Source organism: Pelobates fuscus, chromosome 12 (assembly GCF_036172605.1).
Source record: "Pelobates fuscus isolate aPelFus1 chromosome 12, aPelFus1.pri, whole genome shotgun sequence".
Classification (NCBI taxonomy): Eukaryota; Metazoa; Chordata; class Amphibia; order Anura; family Pelobatidae; genus Pelobates; species Pelobates fuscus.
In genome coordinates, this window is record NC_086328.1 from 15,587,568 (window position 1) to 15,610,807 (window position 23,240).

The window sequence follows — 23,240 nt, forward strand, 5'->3', positions numbered from 1 at the left end:
CCTGCTAGGACTATGGCTCCACTACATAGTGCAGATTCAGGGCAGGCAAAGTCTTGAGTGAGCAACAGGGGTGGAGCCCTGGGTAGAGGGTTGGTATCATATTTATAGATGGACATTTTCTGTGGGGGGTTCAGCCATTTTAATAATCTCAGCTTGGAACAGCTTCCCTCCCTTCCTTTGAGATATGGTTTATGGTTTTGTATTTCTAACTTGTGTTTCATGTCACAGCATACAGAGGAAAAGGTCCCTTGTCAATCAGAGATGGACCAGCACTCCAGTGGAAAAGGATGATCGGGGCTGATCCCTCCCCAAACCTCGGTTATGATTATGGTTTATGTGCATGCCCACCGAGCCAGAGGCAGGGCAATGGTTAGCATGGAGTTAATGTTAGGCCAGTTGTGAGGCCGGTTTGTGAATAGGACAAGGGGAGAGGGCAGGTCCCCAGGACCAGCAGGAATGATTTGCAAGGATGTTAAATTGGTAATGTTTATGGTTACATTATGGTAATGTATGATGTTTAATAAAACTAATGTTATTTATTGATATTAACATCGTCTTGCGTCTGTTTTATTAAGGTAAGCTAATAAATGGTTATTCACATCTACACGGTCCCCACTACCTTCATACAGGTTTTGTCTATTATTTCACCAGTGACTGCTGTGAGCAAAAGGCATTTTCTATGGAGGTTCCTGCTGTCTGACCTCCTCCATAGCCATCAGTGTTGTGCTCTCAACCTAAACTTCACTTTAAAAAAGGCAACTGTTTGTGTGCATGGGTTTATAATGTAAAATGTGCAAGATGATAATGTCTTAGTTCCATGTCATCGTGAGAATTTTCAAAGGACCAATAAGGTTGTTTTAGAAAGTTTGGTGGGGAAAATAGCATATATAGCCATATATGATAGCCATTTTATAAACCTTTAATATAGGTAAAAGATCTGTCACTCTGAAGATTGTTCAAACCCTCGTAAACAGGGAAACATTTGAGGTTCTAAAAAGAGTTATGCCAGGATTGAAAAAAAAATGGAAAGGAATTTAAGTCTCAGTGGGGGACTGTCCCTTCTAAATAGGGACACTTGGAAGGTATGAGATGTATCCTTAAATCCTCCTACCTCATCACTTGTTTCTCTTAGAATGATTTAAATTCAGCTTGTCTGCAGAGGGAGAGTGTTTAGCTCCGTTAAAGAACTAGATCCTTTCTGATCACGTTATTTTCGTGTTGTTTTTTCCCATTAACAGCTTCATTCCTTTTTGAACCTTGATTGCTATGGATGTTGTTCCAAGCTTTCTCCCCACGTCCTGTCAGTTTTAGTTGAATCTTGTCCAACTTTTGATCTCTTAGAATTTTCCCTCTTGCCGCCCTATCCTCTCCATTGCTGAGTTAATGTTGTGCTTTATAAACCAGTTGGGTTAAGCTGTTGTATTTTTGTATTTCATAAAACATTAATTGTATTCAACGCCCTTTCATTAATGTCTTATTTATTATTATAGATTCAGTGTCAACAACACCTTGCTCCATCCAGAAATAGTGGAATGGTAAGTAAACATACTGTGCTGCTAAATTTGTCATTTTATTTTCCATTCTGTCTGTGAAATCCGGTGGGAATTTGTTGTTTAAGCAGAAGGGAAAATGTTGCTCTTTTTGTTGCTTGTATATTTTCCAGAGAAATTAATGTTCTATCAATTGTATATGTAGCTTTGTTGGTGTTCGGCTGAAGTTTGATCACTCTCTCTTCTGTTAACATTAAAGGGACACTCCAGGCACCCAGACCACTTCTGCTCATTGGAGTGGTCTGGGTGCCAACTCTCACTACTCTTAACCCTGTAAGTGTAATTATTGCAGTTTTTCATAAACTGCAATAATTACCTTGCAGGGCTAACTCCTCCTCTAGCCACTAGAGGTCACTTGCTGGTCCATAGCACAGCCACTAGAGGTCACTTGCTGGTCCATAGCACAGGAAACCTGTGCTAGAGCGTCGCTGGATGTCCTCACGCTGTGTGAGGACCTCCAGCGTTGCTCAAAACCCCATAGGAAAGCATTGAAATTATTTTTCAATGCTTTCCTATGGGGAGACGTAATGCGCTTGCGCGGCATTGCCGCGCATGCGCATTAGGTCTCCTCGGCCGGTGGGCGGGATCAGTCTCGCCCACCGGCCGACGCAATGGACAGGAGGAGCGTCGCGGAGGAGGAGACAGCGGCGAGGGACATCACCGCTGCCTCAGGTAAGTGACTAAAGGAGTTTTCACCCCTTCAGTAACAGGGGATTGGGGGGTGGGAGGGAGAGGGACCCTCCAGTGCCAGGAAAACGGATTGTTTTCCTGGCACTGGAGTTTCCCTTTAAGGTTAAAAAAATAAATGATCTTTATATTGCCTGGTTACTATAAAAGCCAGGCCGTATTAGGGTTTGATGTATCCCTATACCTGAGAGAACCTCACGTTTATTTTAGAAACTGTATATATTGTCTTTTGAGAATGAAGCAGCATTCTCTGAGTCATCAAAAAGCCTCCTCACGCTTATACCTGCTAACTATGACCAATGTCTGTTACCTCCACACCTACATCCCACTAGTGGTGTCTGGCTGGCTATTTTAAGCAATTCCGTTTTTTCCCCCTTGTTACCTGGCAACATATTGCTGTGATAACTGTTACAAGTGCAGGTGGCAAGGGATGACCCTATTCTGGCAACTGCAAACATGCATCATCCCACCATAATAGTCTCCTGGGTTTGGGGTCTATGGGGACGGTTTTCTTTTCCAGCTGTGTTCTAATCACAAGAATTCCAAGATGGGCCTCACGTAGAAAGCCATGCACTCCAAAGTCTTATGTGAAGACCCTGTTAATGTATGTCAAGGCCACCTACTTGCCATTTGTTTCCTGTCTATACCTGCTCTCTGTGCCTCCCAAATCAACTTGACTATGTATGCCACATTACTTAATTTTCCAAGGTATTGGAGGTTCTAGTATTTGGTTCTAGGAAATCTCTTCAAATAAATGATATTTTTCTTTGTTTTATTCTATTTGATCTTTTGTTTCCCACTCACCCAGTAAACCAGAGCATTTAGTACTTTCTGTAAAAGGTTTTTGTTTTTTTTTGTATCCAGTTGTAATGGGTTTTCATTTCTAAAACAGCTATGCCATCTGCTATGCGATGGAGCAAAAAGATAACGAAAAATAAGTAACTCACAGGAGGGACATACAAATGTAGGCTTTGAGGAATATATAAATCAAAGAGTGCCCGGGTATTGTTAACCGCTAGCTGTGCAGTGGAACTGCTCTCTGAGATCGGTTTGAAGATTCTTATTGGGAAACATAAAGTCGATTTCATTAAAAACCGTATTTACCAGTTCTAGTAAATGGAGCGTTAATCTCTTCACCTGACACAGCATATTATGACAGTCCTGTGTTTTTTACAAGTCTCTCCTCAAAATAAACATTTTCTTCTCTAGCGCACAGCAGCATATTTTATAAGCAGGGGTATGCTCTCCTTTAGCAATGAGGCAATTTCTTGTATCTTAAAATCACTCTTTAAATTAACTGTGCTATTGAATATAAACATGAAACACCTGCTTAAAATTTACAAATTGTTCAGCTCTATAGTATTGGAGTAGAGATGGGATTGGCCGTTTTAGTCTAGTGCTACAGATCTAAAATAACAGATGAAATGATTATCTTGTAGGCATGTACATGGGGAAAATTTTCGGTTCGGTTCGGCATTCCGAAATTCTGGATTTCGGAACTTCGGCAACTTCTGCAACTTCGGCACTTCGGAAATTCGGCAACTTCGGAACTTCAGCATTTCAGCACTTCGGAACTTCGGCACTTCGGAAATTCGTCAACTTCAACACTTCGGAATTTCGGAACTTCGGTATTTTGGAATTTCGGGACTTCGGCACCTCGGGACTTCTTTTGCAGCCGCTTGGTAGACAACTCCCTAATTCCCACGGTATTAGGGAGTTATCTACCAAAAGGCAGAAAGACCTAAATTGGTCTTTCAGCCAAATTTACTAATACTAAGTAAAAATTACTTAGTATTAGTAAATTTTGCCCCTACTCGCTATACCGCATGTCTAGTAAACAGTGAGCAGCCTGTGACTGCTCACTGTTTAAAAAAAAAATAGTGCCCCCCGGCCCCGACCCCTGAGCGGCAGGTGGGGGCCCTAAATAAAATGATGGGGGGGACCTATTGTCCTCCCCCCTGGCCCCCACCCCTGAGCGGCGGGTGGGGGCCCTAAATACTAATAAGGGGGCGGGGACCTAATGTCCTCCCCCATGGCCCCCACCCCTGAGCGGTGGGTGGGGGCCCTAAACTAGAATAAAGGGGGGACCTTATGTCCTACCTCCTGGCCCCCACCCCTGAATGGTGGGTGGGGGCCCTAAATTGGAATAAGGGGGGACCTAGTGTCCTCCCCCTGGCCCCCACCCCTGAACGGCGGGTGGGGGCCCTAAAAAAATTGTGTGTCCCCCCCCAGGTGACTAGGGGTCCGCAAAACCCTAGTCACCTTCTTCCCCCCCCAATAAAAATTATCCCGCTAGCTACCTCCCTCACCCTAAAAACTAATGAGGGGGGGGGGCCTTTAACTAAGTACCTGTAAAAAAAAAACAAAAAAAACTTACCATTCGATATTTTCTTTCTTCTAAAATCTTCTTTTTTCGCCCCCAAAAAAGGCCAAATAAAAAACCATAAAAACCGACGCAATTATATAAAAAAAAAAAAACGAGCGCAAAAAAAATATATCCATCTTCACCCATGGAGGGCTCTGCGCAGACTGAGCTCTGCAGGGTGGGGGAAGGCTTATAAAGCCTTGCCCCGCCCTGCAATTAGGCTCAGAGCACTCTGATTGGTGGGTTTAAGCCATCCAATCAGAGTGCTCTGACAGGTAAATGAAGAGACTGACAGGTAAGTCTGTATATTTACCTGTCACAGCACTCTGATTGGTTGGTTTGAAATCCACCAATCAGAGTGCTCTGTGTCATTTTACACAGCGTGGGAAAGTTGGAATTTTCCCACACTGTGTAATTTGATTCATAACACTCTGATTGGTTACTTAATCCACCAATCAGAGAGGGACGCGCAAGTGGGGGCTCGGGAGGGGGGACCTTATCACAGGCTGCTCACTGTTTAATAGACATGCCCCTACTCACGGTATAGCGAGTAGGGGCATAATTTACGAATACTAAGTAATCTTTACTTAGTATTAGTAAATTTGTCTGAAAGACCAATTTAGGTCTTTCAGCCTTTTAGTAGATAGCTCCCTAATAACGTGGGAATTAGGGAGTTATCTACTTATTCATTCCTGTCATTACATTGACTGGCCAAGTAACTTTTTATATGAATGTGTGTTACTTGATTGTTGTAAGTGTTGCAAATGCTTACAGCTGAATCCTGGCTATGTTTGTATACTTTTTATTTAAAATTGTTTACAATGTAACATTCTTCTTCTTTCACTGGGTAAGTATATTAGTACTTAGGCAATACTGTGCTTCGGAACTTCGGAACTTCGGCACTTTGACACTTCAGAACTTCGGCAACTTCGGAACTTCGGCACTTCAGCATTTCGGAACTTCGGCACTTCGACACTTAGAAAATTCGGTAATTTTGGAACTTCTGAACCTCCGCAATTCGGCACTTCGGCAATTCGGACATTTAGAAGTATCCAAATGTCCGAATTGCCCGAAATTCGTCGGAATTCATATTCGGACCGAAACGAATTGCACATGTCTATTATCTTGTAATACCTTTTTTTATTGGACTAACAGATTTTTGGAATGACAAGCTTCCGGGAGATCTTCCCTTTCTCAAGTCTAAAGCATTTCTGAGCAATACTACACATAGAATTCAACGTTGAGTTGTGATGCATAGGTTAAAGTGACATTAGAAAAGATAATACACAAGGTTTATTTAGAGTATGGGAAAAAAAAAATTGACACAATTTCCCCTCAGGGTTGTAGATATCGGAACTACCGCCGGTGCTCTGGAGCCCCCCACGCCTTGGGGATCCCTAGGGTGGTCCATGCACTAAGGAACAGAGCTGAGAGAAAAAATATAAATAAATACACAGGGCAGGAGATGGTAGAAGAAGGGGGAGAGTTAAAAAAAAAAATGGAATGTATGTACTTACATTCACGAATCTAGAATATGAATGAAGACCTATAAGCATCCTGCACAAACACCAATACATCAGCATAAATTCACTTACACATATAACGGCACATACGGATATGCACATGCACCTAAGTGTGGGAAAGCACATTTCTACACATCTTACTGTATATGCAGGTGTAATTATAATAATAAACATGTAATTATATCATACGGATACATTTGTTAGAAGGGTAACATAAAGATGGGAGAGAGGGGTTATGTTAAGCTTTGGTATTTGCAAACCCAAACCAACTTTTAGTCTTCTATTCTTGCTGTTAAAAAAAAAACAAACCATAATAAAAAAGGAATCAAAGTCAGAGGGATTCAGGAACTTGATTATGTTTATTACCTGCCCTCTGTAAGATCCAGTAATAAACATTTCTATGTCTCTTACGGTGCCTTTAGTTGGTTTCCTCAGTATATCTTGCTCAGTATCCTATTGTATCCTGATAGCGATGTCCCAAACGATGCAGGTCAGACACTGGTCTGTGGTTTGTGGAGGTTATATATATATTCACAGCAGAGGTGAATAACTTACTTTCTTTAGTGTAAGAAGTGAGATTTATAATGCCATGGTGTTTTATGTCTGAGAGGAAATGAATGGTCAGTGAGATAGTGTCTGTCTGCTACAGTGAAAGTTCGCTTAAACCTTGTGACTCTTTCTCCTCACTTCTTGACCCAGGCTATTGTTTTATAATTGAAATTCCTGTCTGCGGAACAATTTGGCGTCCTTACTTAAAGGGTAATTACGCAGAGCAGCCCACAGCCACCTTTCAGGCCCCATCGTCAAAGCTTCGAAAAGAAGAGCAAACCATTTCAATTGTATGAGCTTACACAGGAATAATGAAACACTTGGTGCAGTTACATGGTATCGGAGCTTCTCCTCCCATATTGATGATGTGGACGAGCCCTTGGTTGACTGCCCAGAGGCAGACACATTCAGATCTCCAGTCAGCTGTTGTTGAACTACAATACCCATCATGCTTTGCCAGCCTGTATTCTTATTAAGTTCTAGCTCAACAGGTGTAGAGCTATCAGTCCGCGGCCCTTACAAATCCTTTTTTTAAGCTTTATCTCTTGCACTGTGTGACCCGCATGCTGTCCAGATGTTATCAGCAGGAGCTACACTTTTAATTTCCCCTTCTCACTCTGTTAAGGGTGAAGAAAGCAGATGTTAGGAGTCTTGTGCTGATGAATGAGAAAACATAGCTGTGAAGGCCTTCTGGCAGCTGAGACATTATTCTAAATTGAAGAGGAATGTCAAATTTCAGGCGCTTGGGCGAATCATTTGCCATCTCAGGCTCCCCTGCTCTTACTTTTACTAATCATCCTTTACATTGAAATGACAGCTTCGCACTGGATTTCCAAATCTAATATTTTTGTCCTTAAAGCCTGACAGGTTTGATCTCACCCTGAAGTTTTTGTCAGTGGAAGTCACGACATGCGTTACTTTAGAAATAGGTTGTTATGTTATTGGAAATGGGATGTCAAGAATCTGTAAAATCAAAACCCGTTTTCCTGCCTGTACTTGGCCAAAAATTGGGTCGCCTCTTGTATTATGGGATCCATATCTGTCACGAACCCCCGGAACCAAACACGCTGACAGAACACAGGAAGTGCAGTACCGGTCCTTAGAGTGGCCGGGCTGTGCACGTGGAGAGAAGTCAGGATACAAGCCAAAGTCAGAGGGAACCAGAGAGACAGAGTAATCAATAAGCCAAGCCAAAGTCAAAGGTTAGAAAAAGCAGAATAAACGGTAAGACAAGCCAAGATTCGATAACCAGAAAATCAGACAAACGGACAATGTATATGCCTTATTCTACTATCAAAAGACCACAACACGGCAAGGGGACATGGGAGAGGCAAGTTTATATATGCATAATTTCCAATCAGAATTGATTACAACACGTGGAAGGTATTTCATCTTTCCATTATGGTCTGCGACATCACTATCGTGCGCCGAGTCAGCAGGCTGACTCATGCGCCTATTTAGATATGCAGCACACAAGCGTGCAGCATCAGAATCCCTGCCTGTGGGATTGGAAACAGCGTGGATGGCGGGGAGGAGTCAGAGACAGCCGCTCGAGCTGGACGACAAGGAGTCGCCGCCGCAAGCTGGGAGGAGGAGGGAGGAACCTCTGTGAGCGGCGCACAGGACCCGGAAGCCGCCGTGATCGGGGAGAACCTGACAATATCGAAGTGCTGTTCTTTTGCTTTTTATGGAGATCAGAATGACCATTCTCACATTCCATGTACTTGTTTCTGTGTATGTCCTTCAGAGGCGATTATGTTCTGTGCTGAATGACCATTTTTCCAAGCACGTCTCTCACTAAAAAGTTGATTATCAAGGCACCTTCATATGACACGCAATATCAAACCTACCTTATAGAATGTTCCCCCATTCTGTCATCATATGGATTGAAAACCATTGTCTGTCTTGTTACGTAATACACATTGGTGTCCTGCTGAGATTAGACCATTGTTGCATGATGTATTAATGACGCCTGTTTCCTCTTTGATGGGAAGGCCGTAAGCTTGCTGGGATGCTACACAAACAGTGGAATTGAGGAATTTGTTATAAAGAGAGGAGAAACATTATAAATGTTTTACATAGAATAGTTACTTAGATGTAATATGATAAATGTAATAATTTGATTTGATTAGGGGGTTGGTGGGGAGTTTGTAATGTGTTTTGCTGAGGGTGTGTTTATCATTTAGATCAGTAGCTGCAGTAGTGATGTGAGAGGCTGACATGGACCTATGTGGGTGGCTGTCAGTCTTTATGAAACTCAGGTTCATAGCCTTTCACCTTGAAACATATTCCGTGTTTCAGTGTGGAGTTTTCGCCTGTTTTCCCACTTGTACCTTGTTAATGTTGTGTTTGCCTTCGGGAGCAGTTGCCGAACAGAGAATTCTTTTATTATGCAAAACTTCCAATATTCTGTCGCAAATGTAATTTAGAGTATGGGTGACATTTTGAAACGCAGCCTTAAGTTTACAATCTCACTAGGATCCCAGTGCCATCTGCATTTTGATCCGGACAGATCTGAATAATGCATCCTATAGATTACAAGATATTACCAACGATGAATATTTTAAGCTTTCGAAATGGTTCATTAAATGCTATATGCTTAAAAGTGTCTGTAATAAATTGCACTTTCCTCCTTCCATCGAGAGTTTGAGAGTGAAAGCACTTACATAAAATGCTACACTATTTTTACTATTATGCAAATGCTAAATGTTTCCTTATACCCACCTTAATAAATTAAAACTGTTCTCTTGGGACTCTCAAATACATATTCATAAATCCACAAATTAATTACAATTCTCTCTGCTTGAAGCACAAAGGCGAGCAAGGGTTAAACAACGCTAAAGAATCAAATCACCGCCATACTATCTGCTTGCAAACACTGATTTCATTTAAATAAACTTTCAGAGGCCGTTAATTAATTCTCTCCCTTTATGTCAGAAATTCCATTTGATTTGTTTAATTGATAAAAATTCAAGCCGTACTTTGTTTCTTTTAAGCCTAAGGAAATCGAGATTTAGAGTTCGACTTATGATCGACACAGGTCTCAATATTTTGTCCTTTCTTTATAGCTGATTTTAGTCATTTCTTTCTTAATGGCATTTTCTGTTAAGGATTACTTTATATGGGACCAAAGAGTGTTTTAATTCCCTGACTCCATCAGCAGCTTGTCATTATTTACTGCAAGGATTTTCTGTAAATCCATTCTAATACTCAGATAGCTGACCTGCAGAGCAAAGAACATTCTATGACTGTGTAACTTTTAATGACACGTAGAGGAGCCATAGAAGTAATATTGCTGTATCTAGCATGACATACCAGTCTTTAAAAAATATAATAATAATTAACCTCACCCTTTATGCCGAATGCTGTGTATAAACAAACTTGAATGTGATGTTTGTTATCAATAAGAGTTCAGTTCTTTTTTCTTTTGGATTGGGCGCTCTTTGATAATGACAAGCATCCTTAAAATATTTCTGAGGGTAATTTAGCCTAGTGCTCACAGTCTCTCAATTCTGTCTAGATTGGTTAGTATTGACATTGATACAGAAGTGCATTCTGCATTATCAGGGCAGCTGACGGCAGTGGGCTATGGCTATGGGTGCCGAGCTGAGACCCAGTTTGCTGTCCTTGAGTGTCCATTGAGTGTGTCAATGTGCTCTGTGTATAACTGTTTCACTGTACTCTGTGTGCAACTATGTGTGTATTATATTTTAATCTTGTGACATTTATGCTTCAAATTAATAGTTTATACACTCCTCTTTACATTCACTGTATTCATATTATGTAATAGTTATTAATTACGTATATCATATTTATTTGAAAAATTATTATTTCAGGCTTGTTCTACAATATGGGATTACATATCAGTGTCAATAAGTTTCATTTTGAATTTAAATCCATATACCGTAAATTACTTTTTCAAGGCAGGGTTACTTGGGAATTTTTTGTAGACCTGCCGGGGTACATCTCCGTAAACGGTGCATTTGAAGTCACAATACTTTTAAGTTATCTGTTCGTCTGTGAATAAAATACCCTTCTCTTTCTTGTTTCTGGAGAAAAGCATATTAAATGCAGTCAGTAATATGTTTTGGTTAATAGAAGATTTTCAAAGCATCAAATACAGAAGTTTTGTAATGGCTTAAAGAATAGACCTGTTCACTTTCTAAACTTCTGGCCATCCTTGATAAAGGTTTATTATTACGATCCAATTAAAATTATTGCCGATAAAAATGATATCCGATTTGCAATTTTAAATTCTACTGTAAGTGCAGGTATTAGAAATCTAATTGAATAAAGGGTTGATATATTCAGTGCTTAGAGGAATATTAATGTGAAATAAAACTTGCTCGTACATAGAAGGGCACACTTTGATAATGACAAGCATCCTTAAAATATTTCTCTTTGTACTGGAGCAATTTTAAGTAATGATAAAAAAAAAAAAGGATTTAGGTTGTACAATGAAAACACTGATTTAACCCTTTGGCAATGCGTTTCCACCTCTTTGGCTCTACAAGGTTAAAAAAAAAAAAAAAAAAAGAATAAATAATTTAATGAAAATTACACCATTGGAAAAAAAAAACTATGAAAATAATCCGTGACTTGTGTTAACCTTTTCTTGATATGATCTTCTGTTAAATGTGAATTAAATATTTGACAATCGACATTGCCATTTAGTTCAGTCCAGGCACAGCTAGGGCACACAATGCAAATGAGGAGACAGAAACGATTAAAAATCCTAAGAAGTGGGTGTTACCCTTTAAGATGTCTGTAAAGCTAGATATTGTGGTTTAAAGGAGGTGGTTCTGTTTCTAAGTTGCTCAATGCAGAACTCTTCGAAAAGTATTTGCGCCATTGCCTGTGGATTTTAGCATTACAGCGCGGGCTTCTCATAGTGTTAGCATGTGAGCCACATGTGGGGTTCTTAAAGCAGAACTATCACGCCGTCCTTACCTTTTCCCAATCGCTTCATCATCTCTTCCTCTTTCCTACTGTCTTTCTTTTTTTCAATTTTATTTTAATTTATATTTTATTGAAATTGTTTACTCAATATACATATATATCAACGCATGTCATAAATGTATTAATTATGTCGGCATATCAACATATATTATGAGCTACATATATGTAAGGTAACATGTCTCAGGAGCGTCACTTATGTAGGGGAGCAGGTTGGTGTTCACGTCCACTGGCTTGAGTCCTGCACTTGTTGTCTTGTCTCTCGGTTCTTTGTGGTTGGTATCCAGCTGCGAGAGCTTCTAATGCTGGGGCAGGTAGGCCTCTGAGTAGTCCTGCTGTCTGGCTTTTGCGGTGCTTTAGTGCTTGTATCTGGTTTCGTGTGCAGCTGGTTTGTGTTGTCTCCTGGTCACTATTCATATGAGTGTGGGGTCACTGTGTCTTGGCAACATGGTAGCCCGTGTCCCCGGCGTCATCTAACGGGTCGCTATTCGAATAGAAATGAATATGGTTAGGTATAAGCAGTTAGGCTAACTGAGTTGTCATGGATGGGTTGGTCTGTGGGGGGTCCTTTTCTCACTATCTCGGCAGCTTCAAGTCCCTTCGCTATCTGTGCCCACTGTTACTCTGTCCAGTCACTGGAAATGGGTCTTCAGGTCTTCTTTGAGAGTCAGGATGATGGTTTTGGCTCCCTGCATGACTATAAGGGATCCTTCTTCTCCCCATCTGTAGCGGATCGATGCTTCTCTCAGTGCCTTGGCTGTTGGAGCTGGTTTCCTTTTTGCGAGTAGTACCTCGAACGCTATGTCTCTGTATATGGCTATTGAGCTATTTTCTAACCGGATTGTGCCTACTTCTCTGGATCTCTTTATGATGTCATTTCTGTCTGGTACATCTCTTGTTACTGCTATTACGTCTCTAGTTGCTCCTGGAGGGACAGCTGCCGCTTTTCTAAGGTGAAATGCTGTTATTATTATCCCCTTGGGGCTACTTTCTTTCAGGCCCATCGAGGCCACTAGGCTTTGCATATAGGAAAACAGTCGCTCTCCGTCAATGTGTTCCGGGACGCCCCTCACAACGACATTCCAGTGTCTGTGTCTATTTTCCAGTGAGTTAACAGAGCAGGTAAGTCGCTGCCCCTGCTGTGCCAGTTCGGTTACTTGTCCCTGGGTAGCCTGTATTTGTCTCTCACTGGTTTTGTCTCTGTTCTCCGAATCTGTAACTTTCTTTCTTAGCTCCCCTATTTCTGTTTGCGCCTCTTTGAGGTCTGCCTTCCATACCTTGCGGATGTCTTGCAAAAGGTGCTTTATGTCCCCTTTTGTAACCGGTGCAGAGTCTGTGTCTGATTCGGAGTCTGAGTTAGACACTCTCTGTCTTTGTGGGTGTTTTCTGTCCTCCTCATCCGGTGAGGCTTCTGAGGCCGCCTCCTCGCTTGCAGCCGCGGGCGCCATTTTGGAGCGCTCCGTCTGTGCAGCCCTCTCAAAAGAAAGCCTGATATCAGGCATTCTCTGGGTCTCTAGGGGGCGAGATTTTTGTGCTTGCGCCCCATGGAGGTCTGTGTTGGGGAGTTCGGCGTTGTCCGACTAGCAGGTGTTGCTAAGTGGGATATTTTTCAGTTTTTTGCTAGGTTGGTACTGAGCTCTGCTGATATGCGTCTGTTCATGCACGCTGTTGACCACGCCCCCTTTTTGCATTTTTAATCTATTTCTAGCAAAAAACATAAGACAAAGTAGTAACTACTTTGTCTTTTTTATTTTTCCTATGCCTGATTTTATTAGACACTGGGCGATGCAGGAAATTGGCTCTGCCTATAGAGGGTCTTTCAGGATTATCCATAGACCTCAATGCTGTATATTCATACATGTGGAAGGGTACAGCAGTGATGTCTGCTGCTGAAGTGCCAGGGGCTGAATGGGACCCGCTTGAAGAAGACGGCTGTGCATGCGAGGGACTGATTCAGGTAAGTAGATCTCACCTTTCCCTGCCCGCCCGGCCACTGGAACACAGTCCGTGAATTCTGAAAAGTCCCCAGATGGTGACAGTGTTGCTTTGATTTAGAAACTGCAAGTTAGAATGCACCCAGGAATCATAGGATATGTCTAAGCCCATATGCTGAAAGAATAAAACAGGTAAATCCTGGATGGATCGAATTCTTTCAGGAGCAGAATAGAAGTCATTTGATTCATTCTTACCAGATGAAATGCATTTTTGCACAACTCTAGTATCTTATCAGACATCACCTAAGTTTCTCAGTATTAGATACAAATGTTTTTATTATGCACAATTCTACTGTTGTTCATTTAAAGCAGAACTGTTAGGAATCAGATATAAGGCACCTCTACCCCCAACACTTTTAGTGTCATGTTTACATAGATTGATGTGGAGCGCAACTGCAGATTTCTTAGGATTTAAATTGATGATTAGAAAATCAGAGAATATAATAGGAATTGTCTATGCAATATAGGAAAATACAGGTACTGTATCTTTAATTACTCCGCTGTAGGAAAATACAGGTACTGTATCTTTAAATACTTCGCTGTTGGTAAGCAGCTTCCTATATACATGCAATCTAGCACATTTGGTGTTTGCAAGTTTTAGGTTAATGGAGAAAGCTATAATGAAGTTGTAACAGCAGAGATTCGTTTTAGGTTTAAAGTTAGCAGGTTAGGGAGCAGCCGGTGCCTGAATGCTTAACGGGATTGCGAGCAGGCTGTAGCAGAAATGATTGGAGAGCTTGAGAGCAGACTATGGAAGGAATGCTCAGCAGTCTTGAGAGAAGGAAGTTCGTATCACAGATGAACGATTAACTTAGCTTCCAGAGGGTGGAATTCAGGTTCCGGAGTTCTCCTCCGGGGAGGTTCTTTATGAGACAGGATGAGAGAAGTCCAGATACTAGCTGTGGTCGAGGAGAGGAGAAGGAGTTTAGTTTGAGTTCCAGTCCGGTTCGGTACACAGGTAGGTTTGCAAAGAAAACTTTCAGCCGGGATGATATCGCGGTAACGCTGTTCATTAATCCAGCGTCTTGTATCTGGCGCGGTCGCATTATGTAGCGTGGAGAGACCGCGTCAGAGAGGGGGTGTGGCTAAACTCCGTCAACCCGGAAGAGACAGGAATTACCGGTAGCTGGGGCATGACATTTAGGTTCTGACATTGCCTGCATATAAAATGCATAGGGCCTGTGTATGTGACACTTGCATAAGCATGTGGGTTTTACCCCCCCGTGAGGACGCACACTTGTCCTTATGTGATTATTTATGTTGAAATATGAGTTTGATTTAATTTACCTTGTAGGTAAAGTAGAAGTACAAATTAAAGGACCACTATAGGCATCCAGACCACTTCAGCTTAATGAAGTGGTCTGGGTACCAGGTCCAGCTAGGATTAACCCTTTCTTCTATAAACATAGCAGTTTCAGAGACACTGCAATGTTTATAATAGGGTTAATCCAGCCTCTAGTGGCTGTCTCATTGACAGCTGCTAGAGGCGCTTCCGCGCTTCTCACTGTGATTTTCACAGTGAGAAGACGCCAGCGTCCATATGAAAGCATTGAGAATGCTTTCCTATGGACTGGCTGAATGCGCGCGCGGCTCATGCCGCGCACGTGCATTCAGCCGATGACAACGAGAAGGAGGAGAGTCCCCCGCCCGGCGCTGGAAAAATAGATAAATTTAACCCCTTCCACCCCCTAGAGCCCGGCGGGAGGGGGGCCCTGAGGGTGGGTGGACCTAGAGACCCTATACAGCCAGGAAAACGAGTATGTTTTCCTGGCACTATAGTGGTCCTTTAATGTTTGCATGTTTTTTTTTTTCTTTTTACTTTTAGCTAATTATTGGGTTGTGAAATAATAATCTCTCAAATGAATTCCTCTTTGAAAATGAATGAAAACCTGTGACAGTGAAATGAATAGGAATCTGCCAAAACAAAAAGGAGGATTTAGCATCCCCTCTGAAACCTTCGATGCTTTGAGACGTTTTCAAGGGATAGTCCTGCAATGTGAGGCCATCCACCGCGTTTCAGGTTCATGAAAGCCAAGGGGATTAAGGGCTGTGCAGTGAGAAAAAGGGATTATAATGTCTATAATCCCCTAAATCCTGATAGACACTTTATTTTTTGGCAGGATTAAACCATGATCTGTAATGACAAGAACCAGGCTTTCCAAGTCCTGAGTCACGAGTGTCACGTTTGGCTGTCACGATGATGAGATATTTTCAATCTATCAGATAATTAAAAGCATAATTAGTTTAAAGATTCCAGGCTCGGTTTCCCTGGTCACTTACGATTTGTATGTGTAGCTTACAGAATTAAAGACAAAAAGCCATCGTGAATCTTCTAAGTGTTGGTAGTTGGTTTATTTTGATATTCTTTTTATAAGCGCAGTATTGTGTTTGGAATACAGATTCCCAACACTATAGTGTCTCTATGTACCCTATGCACCCCCAACCTACACTCAGGGCCAGATTAAGAGCCTAGTGGGCCTGGTGCTGACAATTATGATGGGGCCTAATTACAGAATCGTATCGCCCAAAAACACTAAAACAGTCCTACCTCTCAATCGGCATGTATCTGATGGAGTTGCTGTTGGAGGGAAACTCAAAGGATGCAGCTATAAGAAAACACATACTCTGTGCTAATCTCTTTGTCTAATTTATGCTTTCATCTTTCAAGTAAATCCATACCCCCTAACAGCAGTGTCCAGTGAAGCAGGAAGTCAATGGGCGGGGTAAAAGGATGGGCCGTTGACGCAAATCACTTGACCAGAACTGCCAAAAGGGGTGAACATGCCCAAAAAGGGGGCATGTCTATCTAAAGAATTGGAAGGCCAGCCTGGCATCAGTGTCCCTATGTTGGCCAGTCCCCTAGTCTCCCAGTGTCTGTGTCCCCATTTCTCCCAGTGTTCCCATGACTCAGTGTGTCTCGTGTCACTAGGATACTAGGGGAAACTGAGAGACCCGGGGACACTGAGAGACCCGGGGACACTGAGACACTTGGGGACACTGGGAGACATAGGGGCACTAGTGGATACAGACATGGGGACACTGGGAGACATGGAGACACTGAGACATCTGGGGACACTGGGAGAAATGGGACCACAGACACAAGGGACACAGAGACATGGGAACACAGACACTGGGAGACATGGATACACTGAGGCATGGGGACACAGACACTTGTGGACACTGGGAGACATGGGGGCACTTGTGGACATAGACATGGGGACACTAGGAGACATGGGAACACAGACATGTGGGGACACTGGGAGACATGGGGACACTAGGGACACAGCGACATGGGGACACAGACACTAGGGACACAGATACATGGGGACACAGACACTGGGAGACATAGGGACACTGGGAGACATGGGAACACTGAGACACTAGGGACACTGGCTGGGAGACATAGGGACACTGGGAGACTGGCTTGGAGACATGGGGACACAGATATTTGGGGACACTGGGAGACATGGGGACACTGGGACACAAGCACTGGGAACCATTGGGACACTGGGAGCCATGGGGACACAAAGACACTGTCTGGGAGACATGGGGACACTGGAAGATATGGAGACACTGTGTCCCTTGTGTCTCCGTGTGCCAATGTGTCTACCTATGTCTCACAGTGTCCCCATGTGTCACAACGTCCCCATGTCTCAGTGTCCCCTAGTGTCTGTGTCCCCATGTTTCCCAGTGTGCCCTAGTGTCTGAGTGTCCCAATGTGTCCTCAGTGTCTCAGTGTCCCCATGTCTCCCTGCTGCCTTTCCCCCATCCTTCACATACCTGAGCTGTAGTCTGTCTCTGCAGGCTGGGAGCTGCTGTTTGAACTCTCTGTGCTGTGAAGCTGCTCCCCTGCATATCAGTAAGTAGAGAGAGGCAGGGAGGGATATGCTGTTACTTCCTATCCCTGTCTCTCTCCATACACAGTGACCCCTACTGGCCGGTGCTGGTATTGCAGAGTAATCTCCATTTATACTGAGAAAAATATTAGCATTTGTATTGCCGGTATTACTGCAATACCGTCACGGCCAGGCAGCCTCAAATACCGGTTGTGCCTTAAAATACCAGCCAGGTGGCAAACCTAAGAGTAGTGTGTTAAAAAAAAAATAACAAAAATTTATGGGCCAATTCCCTGGGCCTGGAGCTGCAGCTCCATCAGCCCCTATGTTAATTCGGCCCTACCTACACTGTGGCACTCAAAGGGATAAATAATACTCTACACACTCACCTTACCTCGGCACCGGCTCTATCTTTGCATCCTCTGACATGATCACACAGGAGAACCTAATCCATGCATGTTAGGCCTTCGCTATATGAAAGCAACGAATCAATGCTTTTCTATGGGGACTTAAAAGATGCTGGACATCCTCATGCAAAGTATTAAACTCTATGAAATTGCAGGAAGCACCTCTACTTTTTGTCTTGGAAACAGTCACTAGAGGCAGTCTTAACCCTGCAATGTTTTACATTGGGCAATTCACCCAAAACATATCAATGAAATGAAGTTGTCTGGGTGACAATCGTGCCCCTATCAGGCCAAAGTAGTGGGTTTGGAAGCATCTTCCAGTTCTGCTATGGTCTCAGTGTGGCTATTTATGGCTCGAGTTTTGCAGTGTGTTCTTGATTTTACTTTGTGTGAATGCATTTGTGTATTTAAGCATGTAGAGGTGAATTTTGTAAAGCATGTTATCAGCACACTCCAGACACATACAGCGCTTTATGTTCCTGGAGTTTATAACATTTTCTCTAAAACTAATGTCATTGCAAGGACACCTGATTAGTGTGTGTTGGAATACAAAGTGTTTGTTGTGATTATATCTGCACATTCCATTCTCTCCTTGATATAGGACTGAAAATGCAACTGGTATTGGACAGGGTATGGTATTGTATGGGGTTAAGAACCCAACAAGTAAGGGGGAGTGGGCAGGGCCCTACAATATTTAAACTTTACCAGTCGCCACTAGTTTGTCTCTTCAGTGCTATAGCGTCACTTAAAGGGATACTATAGGCATCTGGCACTAGACACTAGGCATCAGAACTCTAGTTTAGTAAAACCATTTTTGTGTATAGATCATACCACCATGATCTCAAAGCTACGTTTTCTGCCATTTAGGAATCACTTTTGTTTCTGTTTATGCAGCCCTAGCCACATCTCCCATTGTTGTGACTGACACAGCCTGCTTGGAATTTTCATTTTCAGTCAGATGTTAATTTGCTTTAGAAGGCTATTAACAGAGCAGTAGATAAGAAATTCTAGATTAAACATACTGTGCAATACAGGAACCTGAAATATCTAGGTTTATTTTCATGATCTGTACACTAAAACCTCTTCATTACACTAAAGTTGTTTTGGTGTCTATAGTATCCCTTTAAGAGCGTGAGTTTTTTTTTATTTAAGAGGCTTTTCCACAACTTCAAAATCACTGCACTCTAGAAATAATTAGTTTTATTTACACAGGGCCAACACATTCTGTAGCGCTGTACAACAGGGAGTGATGACTTAGGCAAGTGAGAAAAAATTGTTTGGTTTTTGATTAATACCTACAAAATCTACAATGAAAGATTACTTTTTAGGTGATGAGCCTTTATCTAGCTTTTTGCAATATTTATATAAATTTGACATATAAGAGCTGTAGACAAAATAGTTGAAAATCAAATGGAACGTTGCATGAATCGAGTTAGGAGTGAACAGTACTGTTGCCACCTAGCCGGCCTGACTCTTGTGCTCATTCTGCACACTTGGGGACATATTTGAGACACACAGGCCTGAAATCCTGACTGATCCACCAAAGGGAAATCTTACAGGTTTTTTTAAATTTATAAATACATTTTGTAACAGATAATAAACATTCCAAAAAGCACCAAGCTTTCGCTGAATATGTGTCTGTACGTGCCCAGTTCTCACTAGCATTGTTTGCCAGGAATAAGACGAGTCTTTTCAATTATTTCCACTCGTCACCTGAGTTCAGATAGGTCTCCTCTCTGCCCACAGGCAAGGCTGAGCATTAGATTTACCCAGAGTCTGATTAATAAAAGATTGCATTAATAAATAAACTAGCAGATTGCATTCTCTTCCCAGAATTTAAGGTTATACCCCTTGCTGACATTGCAGACAAGTGCTGGGCTGAGTGCTAATTGCTACTGTTGCTGAAGCGAAAAATAAATAAATGTATTTAATTTTTTTAGTGGATGATATTATTTTTCTATTTTTGATTAGCTAAGGATATCGTTTGTGATTCCTGATTAAAAAAAGCTTATAACAAATTGCTAGCAATCAGTATTTAATATGTATAGGGCAGGGGTCAAGTCCTTAGAATCAGATGGTTCTCATAGGAAAATATTGACTTGAATGAGCTTCATTGGACACATGATCAAGGTTTTCTCTGTTCCTGCAGAAGCGCCCCTAGTGGTGTGTTAAAGGGACATTGTAGGCTCTGCAGTGTATCTGTCTGTTAAACCCTACAATGTAAACATTACATTGCAGGGTAAACTCCACTTTTAGTGGCTCTGTATCACATTTTCGACCTGGCATGACCATGTGTCCGCACCAAACACAATACACAGAGAACAAATATACTTTTTTAGCAGGCCGCTTCAAAAGGCTGCAATTTAAAGGCGCAGCCTCTGTTAATGATGCTGGTGGCGCGGACGTGCCGGAGGTGCCGCCAGGTCCAATTAACCAATTAGAGCCCTCTTAGGGCGATTTAAACTCACTTCTTTATTTGTTTGATGCCCTGTCATGGTTTCCATTTGGTTGGTTAATCTGAGAGAGCGTTTATATTTTTGTATTTTCTGGATTTATTGACCTTGGCATTTCCTGGACTATTCTTTCTTCTGATTGTCCTTGACCTTTGACTATTCTATATCGTCTAATCTGATTTCTATATCCCTGACCTCGGCTTGTCTTGTACCATTCTATTTAGTGTTTAGTCAGGCCATTCTCAGGTAATACGCATTCTTTCTTATTTTTTTGTATTTGCCTTACTTAGCTTTGCTAGTTGGATCATATCTGTCTGTGACACTCTGTTCCAGACAGGCACTAGAGGCGCTTCTGGGTCCCTAGCTGAGTTTTACTTTGTTATTCGACGCTTTGCATGCGGACGTCTGACATATTCTATGTTTCCTGTAGGAAAGCATTGATTCAGTCTTTCCTGCAGTGCTTGCCGCACATACACGTTGGGTTCCACCATCACCGTAATGTTGCGGGAGGAGGAGAACTAACCAGAGCCAATGGAGCCCTGGTGCTAGAAAGAAGTAAGATAAAAAAGGGGGGTACACACCTACAAAACTCGGAACACCATAGCGTTAGGAATACAGGTTTGTTTTCCTAACACTATAGTGTTCTTTTCAACTTGCAATATAAACATTCCAGTTTTTAGAAAATAGCAATGTTTGCATTGCAGAGTTAAAACTTGAGGAGGACCACTGCACCCAGACCACTTCATTGAGATAAAGTGTTCTGGGTGACTTTAGTGGCCCTCTAAAGGTTTAGATCTTCTTCCCCCCTATAATTTATTTTCTAACCAGAATTAGCACAAATAGTAGAAATGCACAGTCACTTAGCAATGGTATCTCAGTCCTCTCCCAACATATCTTGTAACTTTTCTAGTTATTTTTTTTCCAATTTGAGGTATGTGCCTTGCATAGACTCTACAAATGTTGCTGGAAAAGGCTAATTATTAAGCTCCAGCCATCAGTGGAGTGATGAAACGGATGTCACAGGTGTGTGTGTATATATAGGGGTTCAGTGACATGAGCGGTCCTGGTTGGACTGTAGTTAAGTTGGGTAAGTCAGAAGACAAGTCTTGTGAAGAACCTTGATATAATTTTCTGCTATTTTAATTAAGAAGCTGTGAAATATTCCTCCTCTCTGTGCTAAACCTGCTTTCTTGCCTTTCACACGTGTGTGGATGTGAAGATTGTGTAGGAGGGAGAGACTGCTTGTGAAAAATCTCACTTGACTGGGATACTAGATATGTTTGTAAGCCTATCCTGGCACTCAAATATCTAATTTCTAATACTGCTTCACCATTCACTTGGCTGCATTCGATAGAATATTAGGATGTCCTTTGCTGAGAGTAGCCCAGTCTATGTTATGCAATAAATTAGACGTTCCCAGGATTTTGTACCACCCATTGATGTAGAAGCATTTATTACAGTAAAGTAATCTACTTTTCCCCCCTTCTTGATATGAAATTTGTCATACTAGAAGGTGGAAAGAAACAGAAGGGATACTGTAGTTTGACGTGTGTTTTAAGCTTCACAGAATGAACAATTTTAATTTCATTCCTTTAACTGCGACAACTTGGAGCAAATAAAAAGTTTATAAATAGAAAGATGGGGGGTCGGGGCTTGACTAGCATGGAGAGTGGTCACATGTAGCATGAGCTCCTGGAGATCGATCACATTATAACCTCTTAAACTGATTTCTTCCACACAAATCTGACACCTGAAGACCATGTTACTACACTGCAACCCTGGGGCTAATAATCTGTGCTTTTGGCACCACATCATCCGGTGAGCATCTTACTAGATCAAGCCTGAGGCCTAGTTGCGGGAGTGAGGGAAGCGGACGATCCCTCTTCCCACAAGCTACTGAGAACGCCCTGGTGAGATATAGGGCACTTAGGGTGCTCAGGAACCAGAGTCAATGAACTGACACTGCCCTCAGAAAGAGGCAGTGTTTTATACCTGGCTAATTAACGATATGCTTCAGGTGGACTTGAGCAGCCACAGAAAAGTCCAGCCCCCAGTGCTAGAGACAATATAAGGATAAACATCAGGCTGAAACAAAAACTGAAGTGTGGCTCAGGGGCAAAACAGCAGGCCCAGGACACAGAAGGATCCAGCTTCATATCCCCTGTTGGGCACTTCTGGGGTGACCATGTCTGGATGTCATGGTGAGAACTGTGACACCGACCTGCTGAGCACCCTGGCTTGTGACAAGTCTGATCAGCATTTTTTAGGCCTGGGCTGTGACTTCTGAAGGCATAGGCTGAATGAGGAGGCTCCCTGGGACTCGTGGCCTAGGACTTGCTACCTCCTGTATTTCCATACAATCAGCATAGCTATACATTTTGCATGAGATTGATGTTACTGTATAAATATTGTGTTTTTCTTTTCTTTTTTTTCTTTACTGTTTTTGCTATTGGTTTCTCCCAACATATAACCCTGCTGACCTTCATGCATTTTCCTGCCCACACCCCTAGAAAATAGGAGACTGCAGCAGAAGGGGGTCTCCCAGTAAGACGAAGCTCATAGTTGCTAGACATCTCAAGCCTTGGCTTCGTTATAACTCGTGAAATAGGAAATGTCCCACTTAAGCTTGTTTCTACATAATCTTTAATTCAAATGTCAGTATGTTAATCCGACTAAGTTCCATACCTGCCTTGTCTCGTAGCTGACATGTTGATTTACCTTGTGATTATTCTGCAATATAACAGAAAATGTGCAGTGTTATTGTTTGCCAAACACATGTTTATAAATGTTGACTGACAGGCTAGCTGAATAGCTGTTGTGGCAATGCCTGCCTCTTTGTTTTTCCCATGCACGACAAAATAAAGAATTTTTAAAAATAAAAAACAACTAGAAAGATGGTGACCAAGATTAAGACTTCGTT

General features: G+C 42.1%; 1 long non-coding RNA gene across 1 annotated transcript in view; it reads left to right on the plus strand.

The window, feature by feature from the left end:
* LOC134578912 (uncharacterized) overlaps positions 1–23,240 on the plus strand; it is a 44,571-nt gene that overhangs the window by 13,438 nt on the left and 7,893 nt on the right. Inside the window, exon 2 of the long non-coding RNA XR_010086145.1 lies at positions 1,491–1,535. This is a non-coding gene — a long non-coding RNA (uncharacterized LOC134578912). The remainder of the gene's footprint in view (positions 1–1,490; positions 1,536–23,240) is intronic.